Source organism: Pteropus vampyrus, unplaced genomic scaffold (assembly GCF_000151845.1).
Source record: "Pteropus vampyrus isolate Shadow unplaced genomic scaffold, Pvam_2.0 Scaffold2, whole genome shotgun sequence".
NCBI lineage: Eukaryota > Metazoa > Chordata > Mammalia > Chiroptera > Pteropodidae > Pteropus > Pteropus vampyrus.
In genome coordinates this window covers 24,810,168-24,822,935 of record NW_011888783.1, presented here as the reverse complement: position 1 = coordinate 24,822,935, position 12,768 = coordinate 24,810,168, and the positions used below count along the sequence as shown (strand labels likewise).

General features: G+C 33.0%; 1 protein-coding gene and 1 pseudogene across 1 annotated transcript in view; one reads left to right on the top strand and one right to left on the bottom strand.

Annotated features, from left to right (window-relative positions):
* Positions 1-12,768, bottom strand: part of KCNH7 (potassium voltage-gated channel subfamily H member 7) — a 415,423-nt gene that overhangs the window by 363,491 nt on the left and 39,164 nt on the right. The window lies entirely within an intron of this gene.
* On the top strand, positions 4,110-4,228 carry LOC111739579 (annotated as a pseudogene).

Genomic DNA, 12,768 nt, shown 5'->3' with positions numbered 1-12,768 from the left:
GACCTTGGGTAATATATTTTACACCTTTGATTTTAGGTGTTTCTAACTGTAAGTGAGTACATTGATATTATTGTTATTTTGAAGACCGAAATTGTTATGTAAAATATAAAATAACATTGCTACATGTACATTGCAGGTGAAAATAAAGATTAGTCCCTCTCTTTCTTCCCAGCCTCCTCCTTTTTCTCTCTAGATTTAATTGCTGGCAGTTATTTTTTTTCTAAACTGCATATCTGAACTCCTAAGATCCTGCATCAAAACTCTTCAGTGGTTCCTCACTGCTTACAGAACAGAATTTAGACTCTAGCTTGTCAAACAAGTTCTGTTTCTTGTCTAATTTTCCAGTGTTATTTCTTACCACTTCTCAAAATAAAAATAACAGTTTGATAAACTTTGATTGAGTTTCTACAGAGAATACAAAGACAAGATAGAGAGACCTTCCCTTTCTACAAAAGGTAGCTTTGTAGAAAAAAATACCTAAAAATCCATAAATCAAAGAGAATTGCTCTTTATTGTGAGCCAGTTTGTTTCTGAGAACTGATCTCAGTACTCTATATATTTATTTTATTCATTCAATCTCTATTCCAATGAGATTGTTATTATGTTATCTATCTAACAAAGAAAGTGATATGTAAGTTCCTTAAGGTCAAGGATTTTTATCTATTTTATTCAGTCCTGTTTGCCCAGCACCTTAAACTGTAGTGGACACATGGGAGCTTCTATACAATTTTTGAATAAAGAATTAAAGAAGTTAATGAATTTTTCAGTGTTACAAAATCAACAAGCAACATGTTAGAGATTCCAGTCAGATGTAATTCCAACTCCTTTACTTTTTTATAATCTTACACGTATATGAGGGTTGAGACTGTGTATATTTTTTCATCATCTTGTTATCACTGCATGCACTGAACTTGACACAGAGCAATCAAAAAATATTCTTAAATATATAATCTCACTAGGTTCTGCCCTATACAAAATGGATCTAAAATAAATTTTAAAACATAATCTAAAATACTTCTTTCAACATTTTTAATCATATAAATGAAGTTGATAGAGAATAAAGAGATAGAATTTGCATTTATTTACATCACATAAAACTGACATTTTAGATAACACATTTTAAAATAATATATATGCTATTGGACATCACTACTTAACATGATATTTTGAGATAAGCATGACTCGTGTGTCTATTATAGAAAATTTATCCATAGGTATATGTACATTTACTACTTGGTCAATTATTGACTCAATGAGCCTCATACCTTATCAGAGAGAAGCCTTTTTTTTTTTTTTTTCTAGAGGGTTCAGCTTCCTAGGTCATTCAGTTGAATTCTAGTGCAACTTAAAAACTCTGTTGCCAACTTCATTACTTATATCAACTCCGCTTTAACATATAATTCACTTCGTTTTATTTTGCTGACAAAATTTACAGAGAAAATATTTTTTCAAATGCCATAACATGAAATTTAACAGCTCTTTAGCAAGCCTTAAATGAGTTTTAGATACATGTACAAAAAAGCACTATCAATATAAGAACTGAGTTGTTACATGTGAATTTATTGCTATAGTAGCTTTTGGACAATTATTCATACACTGTTTGCCACTTCTTAATCCACAGCCCATTTCATTTTTATCCTTTACTAATCCACTAACCCATAGTATACCCATACCAACCTATAGCATCCAAACTGTCTTGGGTTGATGATGCCACCTAGTGGCAAAAAAATGTCTAAACCAACATGTTCCCCCAAGATCTGTTTTTCCTTCTCAGAGAAATTCTGCACCATCCAGTGTCACTTTCTACATCTTAGATAATTACACCTTAGATATCTCACTCAATGTACTTATGCATCCTTTTAAACCATCTTCCTCTTTCCCTCTCAATTGCCTCTATTTCCTCAAGGTATATGTCTGCTTTGTCCTTGCCTCTGTTGCAGTTGTGAGTTTTAACAAAAACCTTCTGGTAAATGGTCGATAAGCATATCTAGAGTACATGTGGTATAAATATATCCAAGGAGATGAAAAATACAAAGCTAAACTATGTGTTTATTAATTCATTTTGATAAAGAACAACAAAAATAAGACTCTCTCTCTCTCTCTCTCTCTCTTTCTCTCTCTCTCTCTCTCTCTCTCTCTCCCCACTCTCCTTGTTTATAGAAAAGTAATCCCCTCCCCTAGAAGTAATAACAGTGGTACTCTATATACATACAGTGGTACTCCATAGATATATATATCTATCTATATATATATAGAAATATCATTTTCCTCCACAAAAATCATAGCTTATTATTCAGGCCCTTCTGTGCCTTGTTTCATTTCGACAATATCTTAGTGATGTTTACATATAAGTACATAAAGAGCTGCCTCATCATTTTTAAGAGTTATATCGTATTTCATGGTATGATTGTGCTTGTTTATGTAACAAGTTCTCCATTAAAGAGTTTTTTTCCTAATCTTTTGCTACTACCAAAACAGTGATACATTGTGTTAGTGCTAAGGTAATTGTACAATGAACACCTAGGAACAGTCCCTGAGTCCTAACTGTAGGGGAAGAAAATATTAACATTTTGAGATGAAATAAAGATAAAAAACAAACAAACAAACTAACTAAAACTTAGTACCCTAAGTTTTGTGAAAATATCTGAACACAACTTTCAGATTCTGCAAAATCATTTTTATCTATACTCTTAACCATAATTGAACTAACTTTTTCTCAAGCATGGAGAAACAAAGCCTCCATTTTGAATCTTTTATCTATGTAAAAAGTTTTGGAGTTCTAAACAACTGACTTACAACTTTTGGGACAGAATGTATTTGTAAGGATGGTATTTCCTGAAGAAGACATTATTTCAACTAATTATTAAAATAAAAATCTTATAAATAAACAATTTGAAAAGCACACTGCCATAAATTAATATGATTTGATTCCTTTTCAAAAGAAATAGGTGTTAGAATAGCTGTTATTCATGTATAATGATTGTAACAAACTGGTGTGATGATGTTATATTTCATTACCATCATTATTTATTGAGAGAGAATTCAATAGAGATTATATCATGTTTATGTATTCAAACATGCCTATATATATATATATATGTATATATATGAAATCTGTATATCATAGACTCAGAATTTCATAGCTGAAAAATAGGTCAAAATACTCTAGTTTAATATTCTCATTTTATACCTGAAGAAACAGAACCAGAGAGATGAGATATTATAAAAATAAGGTGTATTTTCACATTTATAAATAATAATATTAATAATAGATGTAATGCATGCTATTCTTTGGCTTTGTGTTAAATGTTTTATGTGCATTCACTCATCTAATCCTCATAAAGATAGAATCTATTCTTATCTATAACCGTTTAAACAAATGAAAGAGGGAAATATAAAATTTTTACAATCAGGCTGTGGTTAAGTCGAGATACTGAATTTGGATTGTTTATTAATTCTAATTCCATATTTATCAAGTCCCTATGTTTATTAACTCTAAATATTATTTCTGCATACTCTCATGACCTAGGAAGATGGAAAAAACTAAACATGGCAGAAGGAAATGAGGAAGAGAAAAACTGAATTGAGAGTGGAAAAAATGAAATTAGTGGAAGGAAAAAGCAATGGTATGATAACTAAAGGTGTTTTAAGACTTAGCTACATATATTTTTCAAAACCACTTTTTGAACATGGGGTCCTTAAAGATTATTAATGTTTACACAGTCAAATGTAAGAAATCAACAGGCAAATCTAGACACTTAGTGTTGAACTGTCCTTCCCTTGAATCGCTCAGCTAAAGTCTTTAAGATCTCAGTGGGATGTGCTAAAAAAGTGACTAATTCAGGGCTTCGAGAGGACAGCAAATGTTTTACCAAGGCTGAGACAATTTCCTTTCATGATTGGCTGTTTCAAAACCCCGGAAAGGTAGAAATTTAGATAGCTAGATAAATTCAACAAACACTCATGTTGAGAGTTTCATCATCAGTGAGATGAAAGTCAAAATTAAAACTAACGGGAATTTAAATTTTTCTAGTGTTATTTTGAAATGTGGCATTTGAAATTATTCCTTACATTCATAACACAAAACCCTTGCAAAACTCTTATGAATAGTCTATGGCCATGCCACTCTGAACATGCCTGATCTTGTCTGATCTCAGAAGCTAAGCAGGATTGGACTTGGTTAGTACTTGAATGGGAGACCACCTAGGAATACCAGATGGTATGGGCAGGAAAAAAAGAAATTAACAAACTCTTTTGGATAGACCAAACAATTTTGTGAATCATTTCATTGATTAGATTCAACAAATATTTGTAAGGTTACTACCCATCACATGCCAGTAAGTAGTAGTAAATAAAATACATAAAAATCTTTGCCCTCATGAGACTTACATTCTAGTGTTGGAGAAAACATAGCACACAAAATTCATAAACAGTCTGTTAGTTAATGAAAAGTATAATAGGGACAAATAAATCAAGAAAGATAAATAGGGAGTCGTTAGTACAGTTTTAAATAAAATAATTACAAAAGGCTATTTATTTATTTATTTATTTATTTATTTATAGAAGTTGGTCTTTGGAGAAAAAAACAGAAAGTAATGATAGAATGGTCATGTGGATATTTCAAAGAAAAGCATTCCCGGAACAGCGAATGCATAGGCACTAAGGTAGAGGTATGTCTGACATTTTCAAAGAAACAAGAGGGAGCCAAGGTGGCTAGACTGAAAAAAAGGGAGATAGAAGGCTGGGAGATAAGATCAGAGAAGATATTGGGAGTCCAATCTTTAAAATCTTTTAGGTCATTGTAAGGATTTTGGCTTCAATACTGTGGGAAAACAAACAAACAAACAAACAAAACAGAAAGCCTTGAGAGGTTTATGAAGAGAACATCCAAATAGTAAGAAAAGCAATGATTATGAGTGATTCAATTTCTATTGAATTATTCAAAAGAATAAAGACAAATAGCTTCAAAAGGAAACTGAAAGACCCTGACCAAGGCCAGCAATGGAATGGGCATTCACAGCATGAATTATGGAGCATGTGGTGGTTTGTGTTGTGTATCTGGTTAAGCTGGAAACTGTTTCCCAAACCTCTTCCTGTATGATTGCCAGATACAATTGATCAAATTGGGAACATAGGTAAGATTTGCTAGCTGAAAGTGGAACAGTCCAGACATCCTGACTTAGTGAGGGTTACCATCTTCAGATGCTGTGATAGACAAGTACAGAGGTACCTGGTGTGTTCCAGCCTGTCCTAACTCTCCTCCACTCTGCATCCACCATCTTCCCGGTTGCTGACCCTGTTATCCAACAATGGCCAGGGCCACCACCGGGCATGTCACTGTGGAACCATAGAGGTGATAACTTATCAGAGGTAACAGTTGCCTGCAGACTCCTATACAAGCTTCCTTTTGGCAGTTCAACCTGGTAGCTGGAAGTGCTTGGTTTCTCAGATTGATTGCTTCTCTGATGATCCAACAATCATTTCTGACCTTCACTTACTTGCATGACTACTTCTACAATTGTGTAATGTCTAATTTGTATGATAAATTTCTTATCCCATAACAATCATTAGTGACTCTGCAACAGTGGCTAGATTTGCCTGATCCAGTCCATTAACAGAAAACTGTCCATTTGCTTCAATATTTGGTAAACTCAGCAAATATCGACAAGTTATAGAAATTATAAAATAAACTTAAGTCCTTTGCAGGACATGGTTGGCTCAGGCCAATGTTTTGAGATGTTTCAGGAAGGCTTTTCTGCAGCAGACAAAATGTGCTTTTATAGACTGATCCAAGGTTTAAGAATAACATCTAATCCCAACTTCTGCTTCCGAAAGCTGTCAATTTGGAAAATGAGAGCAGATGTTGACAGAGATGTAATTGCCAGTCTGATGCCTCAACACACACTCTAAAGAAAAAACGTGAAACCAGATTGAATAAATCTCCTCTTTTAAATTTATTTTACTATCTTTTTTGGCTGTATCTCCTAAAGGTGACATCTCTAAAATGATGAATAAAAAAGAGTATTATCATTAAAACTCAGCAAAGTTTCTGTACTTTAACATCACTTCGAACATAAGATACCAACATTAAAGAGAATCTTTCTTCCTGTTTCAGTTTGAAATGTAAATGAATGTCTGATTTATTCATTAGTGATTCCAGACTTCAGAGCTTCTCCTTTCTAAATGCATTGAGTGCATTCTAGTTGCAACTCAAAGAGCTAATAGCTGGTATGTCTGAGTAAAAGATTTGTAGATATCCTTTGGGGGAAAAAAAAAGTTGTGAGGCATTCTCTTCATTTTTATTCAAGCAAAATTCCAGTTTAATCTGAATTTACATTGTTTCTACAATCCACTATTTTGATTTGTGAAATGCAGACTGCTTATAGAAGAGCAATAGACATCTTCAGCAAATTAAAAATTAAAAATTAAAGATGTTACTCAATACTACTGATCCAAATGAACAATTTATTGAGAATCTCTAATATCTGTTAGAGATCTTTTACACATTGTTTTATTTAATCCTCCTAGCCATTCTGGATGCTGGTTTTACAGAATATGGAGAGGCTCCAGAGGTAAAACAATTTGCCCATATTCTTAGCATTAGTAAATGGCAGAGCTACTATGTGGACTCTGGCATAGTGACTGCAAATTAGCATTCCTTTCTTCAATGTCTGTAATATTAGTATGGAATATTAGTATGGAATATTAGTATGGAAGTCATAATACTGAGCCCAATATTTTATTTATTATTTACCCCTTACCAGGGATGTGTTAATTCTCCTGTCATCAATTATACAGTCACTGACAGGAACACTGAAAATTAACTTCTAATTGAGTGGTTTTATGCTAAATTTTATTTAAATTTTCTTTCTAATTCCATCAAATATTGGAAAGAGCTAAAGTCAGAGGACTTTACCCCTCCCTTGCAAACTTGGCAACATTAGGCAAATAACTCTCTGAGCTTCATTGTCCTCATCCACAAAAATAGCAGCCAGATCACCTTTCCCCAGGATTGCAGTGAGGGTCAAATATAGTCAGATATTCAATAAACATTAGATTCCCTTCCTTTCCTAAAGATCTCAGAAGGAAGCACAAGTTGGGATACAGTATTGTTATGGATAATTTCAGCAACAAATTAAGGGAAAAAGAAGTATTTGACAAAACTGTTCCATGTTATCCACAGTAATATTTCAGAAGCTTTTAATTTAGCATACAGTCAAGTCTGTACCAGTGGAGTACTATGCTTTTTAATTGCTGGTTAATCGCCATACCATTATGATTAGCCCACAAGGGGTGGAATGGGGCACAGGGGGAAGTGGTGAGGTTGTTTTGGAGGGTGTCATAGTTTCCTAGATCTCTTTCAACTGGTGCTCTCAATCTGCCAGTAACAGCTGACATGGGTTAATAAGGGCAGGCCCTGCTGTGCAAAGAGTTTGTACTACTTCCTAAGTGTATTCTTCAAAATCCACCTAAAATCTTGTCATCTATACACATACTTCACCTTTGAAAGAAAATATTAACTTGTCATAAAACAGCATGAGCCAAGAAACATCAGTCTTATTAACTGTTACTAATCATATTTAGCTAGAGATAAATATACCATTTAGCAATGTCTGTCCTTAAGATTGATGGTCTTAAAAATAACATTTTAATAAAACCCTTACTTTTCCATTAACTTATTATTTTATCATTATAATTCTTGCTTAGTATGGATGGTGATTTTTAGTATATCATCACACCTAGTATATTACAATCAAATCTTTTTTAACATTTCACTGATTTACTGATTCATGATCATAATTTGCTATTAGTTAGAGATCCTGACTTTCTTCATTGGAGTTTTTTGAAGTCACTTAAATCTAACCTGCTTTAGACATTCAAGTGAGTGAGTTAAAAAGGAAGACTTTCTGCATTAAAATTTCTTTTCTGGCTTCTATAACTACTCTCTATTCAGGGTGCATGTGAAGTTTTGTTTTGATTTTGGTTTTGCGTGGGTGAGAAGTGAATGGGATTTTTGTTGTTTTTGCTTGTTAGCTTTTTCGGTTGTTCGGGTTTTTTAGGACAACTTTCTCAGGAAAGAGTCTAAGACCAGTTCTACTTTGAACCCTCTGAGAATGGGCACTGAATTGTGACTGCATTACTTTCATTGGGCTATTAATTTTCCAATTATGTAATAAATTCCCCTTTTAATGGTTCTGAAAACCTCTATTAAAACAAGTAATATAAGCCAACATTCACAATGTACTTACTATGTGCTGAGCACTGTTCTAGGAGCTTGACATATATCAACCCCTCCTCACTACAACTCCATTAGGTAGGTATAATTACCCCATTCTGTAAGGAAACAGGCACAGAGCTAAGTCATCTGTCCTAGGGCACAAATAAAGAAGTCATGAGCCAGGATTTGGACCCTGGAAGTGTGACTTCAGAGCCTTCATGCTTGTATTAAAGACAAAACATTTAAAAATCCACATGATTTTAGAGAGTGAATAAATATTGGTATGATGCCTTTGAAAATGCTTTCAAATTTATTTATGATAAATATTTTTAAATTATGTTTTCATTTTAAGCAAACATTCTGAATATAAGCTACTGTCCAACATAAGTGTATTTAAATTTACAAAACAGGAAGTATGTTAATTTTGAGAATTATCTAGATGTTTACATTTTAAAGAAGAATGATTTTTAAAAATTACTTGTTTTTCATCTCAGATTTTTGCAGAAGTATTTTCAGAAATTAAAAAAATTTAGTCTTCATACTAGATGGAAATTCTATGGTAAAATAAAGAAATAAAGATATGTGGATGAATAGATAGCTAGTAGAAAGACAGAAAAAAAGAAAGAAAGAGAGAGAGAGAGAAAGAGAGAGAGAGAGCGCGCGCACACGTGCGAGACACAGGAGAAGGATAGATGGATTTGACTAGTTTTGTGCCAGGGACTAATTCAGACATATCGTATACCTAATGTCTATACATGCAAAATGACTCCCTGTTCTTGCCCATAAGCAACAGGTACACTGCAGATAGTATCACCTTCCTCTTCCTAAAACACAACTCCACTCAGTGCTGGACTAGAAAAAGATTCTGAGAAACACAGGAGAAAATATTAGAGCAGTGATTTTCTTTATGTATATTTGCTGCAGTACTCAGACATTAACTGCTAGAATAACCTTTACAAGTTTTTAACAACTACTATTCTTATAACGTTTACCCAGTCTCCTTTTTTCTCATAAATAGGTTCTTTAATACACTTATATTCTTAAATCTACTTCTATTGTCAATATGAGAAGAGAGATCAGATGGGTTTTACTTGAATGAATTTCCTACTAATTAGGCTTACCGAATCAATTTTATTGTATCCTTTATGTGTTCCTATTATTAATACAAGATAGTGACTTCTAAAAACGCCTAACTTTTATAATATAGTTTATGTCCTAGAAGAATTTGACATGGAAAAAAAGACCTTATTAATATGCACAGAAACACATTAATTTTATTTCTTAATATCCTGCAGTTTTAATAATTTTAAAAATTCTGACTCATGACCTTGAGTCTACATATTAGAATTAGTAAAATCAAACTATGTTTTTTTTTTAATTTTTAAGCTATTCATTGCACTCTTAACTATTTTGCCTAGTTAGTAATTAAGAACATGCTTTAGTTTTTTAATATCATTAAAATGAATAAGTAACCACAAAATCTGTATTCGTGGACAGTTGACTCATTCCATAGATACAAAAAGACTCATTAATTAGTTGTAGATTAAGGTTTGCCTTGCATATTATCAGTGGTTTAATGCTATATGGTTCAGTAATTAGATAATACAATCACTTTCTATTAAAATCTCATCATTACAAAATATAGGGGATAAATTGGAATGAAATTGTTCAAAACGTCATACTTTCAGGAGAGTTTGGTGGTAAAGGGGGAGAGAAAAAAACAGGAAAGGAGAGGTCAGAGACAATTATGAGGTACCTAGACTACAACAGTGAGAGGATCAAATGTGATAATATATGACCTACTACGTAAGGTGCTAAGACACAGCACATAATTAATAGGCAGCAAGCCAACACTGTTTGACAAAGAGAACTGCCTATAGATATTGAGTGAACCAGAATCCATTGGGACTGCAATATTTTTGTGCAGTGAAATGTTCACCCATCTGTCTCAGGTGAGCTTAGTGGGGTCAAGTACTTCTTAATGATAGTAAGTTTAGAGGTTTACTCCTCAAGCAATCCAGGTAATACAACTGATCTATAGTTGTATACTACAGAGTTTAAATTAGATAATGTAAAATATATGATAGTATTCCGCAGCTCTTATTAGCAGGAAAACATTTCTGAGGACAGGTACTACCGGTGGTTTCCTAGTGTTAACAGCTTTGTATAACATAGTCTGTATTGTGTTTAGCATACTGCATATGTGAACATTTAACAAGCCACTGTTCCTGTGATGAGCAACTGCAGGGTGTCTGTAGGAGAACTGTAGCTTCATGTTTGTTTGATAGTCATCACTTAAAACTTTTTTGAAAACCTGTTTTTGTTTAATCATGTTTTAGTTTTAAATTTTGAATCACTTTAATGTAAAGTTGCAATATTAACATCTCCTTCTCTGACCTGGCTTAAGTTTATTCTAATTATATAGGTAGTTTTCCTTGTGCAAAGCTCTGAGAGGCCTGCCACAAGAATACACACATATTTAGGATACATTACTCACCTAGCCACCTAGTTGAAGGATAGTGGGGTAATACAGCAAGTACATAATTATAAGGCATAATGTAAAATTCTCATCTACTGGAACTACAGAAGTTTGATAAACCCTAATCACTCACAGCCTGTGGCCACCAATAACTTCAGTCTTTCACTATAAATTTGATTTTGGTCTCAGAAATCTTTCCAACAGAATGCTCTGTCAAGCCAACAATATTTGATGAAAGTCAATATTTATCTATTTAGTACCCTAGATTATGGTGTTGGTGATTCTTGCTGAAAAATACACGAGTTACCAAAGAGAACAGATCCATTAGCAGTTACCAGGAACTTAACATTTCTTATTTGAGTAGAAAAGTCTAATATTACTCAGCAGAAAACAAAAGCATTCATAAGAACAAAGAACTAACATATCTTCAAAGGACAAATGCTTATTAGAAATAAGTCTAATGGGCTGGAAGTGAAAACAAGGATGGGTTGGACTAGAGCTATAGCAGAGCAGACACAAAGGCATTCAAATGAAACATTATCAAGAACAAAATGAAAGCAAACTGAAGGAATCTTTGGATTCTGGGCCATTGTTCACACATCCCTGATCTGTGCTATAAATATTAAAGGTACAAGGATGAGGCTGTCAATGAAGATCTTCAAACGTAAGAGCACGGTGGGCAGTTCTGACCCAGGGGACATCCTTAGGAGAGCCATGTGCACCAGAAGCAAGCAGAGCCTAATTACCTTAAGGCTGTTAACTAGATGTGCAGGGCAAATTACATCTCTGGACATTCAGCAAAGGTTAGAGGGAGACAGTATGAATTTATGAAAATTAAGTGTATAACATTATGCATAGAAGTTTAAATTGTTGCATTAGCTGTCTATAGTGACTCATTTCTGAATTAAAAGAAGCACTAATTCTAATCTTTTTTTCCTACTCGATAGAATAAAGAAAACTGTGGCTAATTATAATAATACTATTTATAATGTGAGTTCTAGCAACCTTTAAAAAAATACATTTATCTGCGTTTAGTAAATGAAAAACATAGGTAAAAAGCTTTGTCCCCTTGTGTAACATATACACTATATACAGATGTAGATATAGTTTATAGTATATTACCATTTTCCATAGTAGGAACTTCCTTTCTTGAAATAGTACTTTAAAAAGAAAATAAAAATCATTGGCCCTGAGGCTTTTTAAAATTTACATTTTCCTCTTGCAAATTTGCTGTCCTAGAGAAATTGCTGAAGGAAGTATTGTGGAGCTAACACTTTTGGGGAAAAAATATCCAACAAGGTAATTTTTTTCAGAGCTTTCATTTACATTATAATTGATATACATATAGCAAGATTCTTAAAGAGATACATGAGTTTTAGAAAATTATAGCCAGATATTTTCAAGTCTTCATTGAACATTCTATATATTGTGTGATGGAATCTTGTTCAATCTTCTAGGATTCATTTTTCTAAGAGTTTTTTGTTGTCCTAGTATAGGAGTACAATAACAGATCTAGTCCAAATGCATAATAGTTGAAATTTTGGCTCAAACTGAAATAATCAATAATATACATTGAACCTCTTATTTCTGTATTTGATTCTGTCACTTTCTAAAAAATGATAGGCAGTATGAATAAATCCTTCCTTCAAAATGTTTTTTTCAATATTGTCTTAGAACAATATCATTTTTAAGATTGAAAAATAGAAAAAGTCCCATAAAATGTGCTGATGGAAGAGCTATAACAATCTTTGCACTATATGTGCCAGGTGATACACTATGACTAAAAAACGGTACCATCCATAAGAAGCTCAAAATTCAATAAGGAAGATAGACATATAAACAGTAATTATAAAATTGCTGTGGGAGTTCAGACATTCTATTTCATCTAACAGGCCATGCATCTTGGATCTGTGACTTACTGTGCAACTCTTACAAACTCTGAGTGACCATTTAGGATTAATACTGATATATTATTCCTTTTTTAAATTATAGTAAGAACATTTAATATGAGATCTGCCCTCTTAAAAATATTTAAGTGTACAATACATTAACTACAGGTGTAATGTCATAC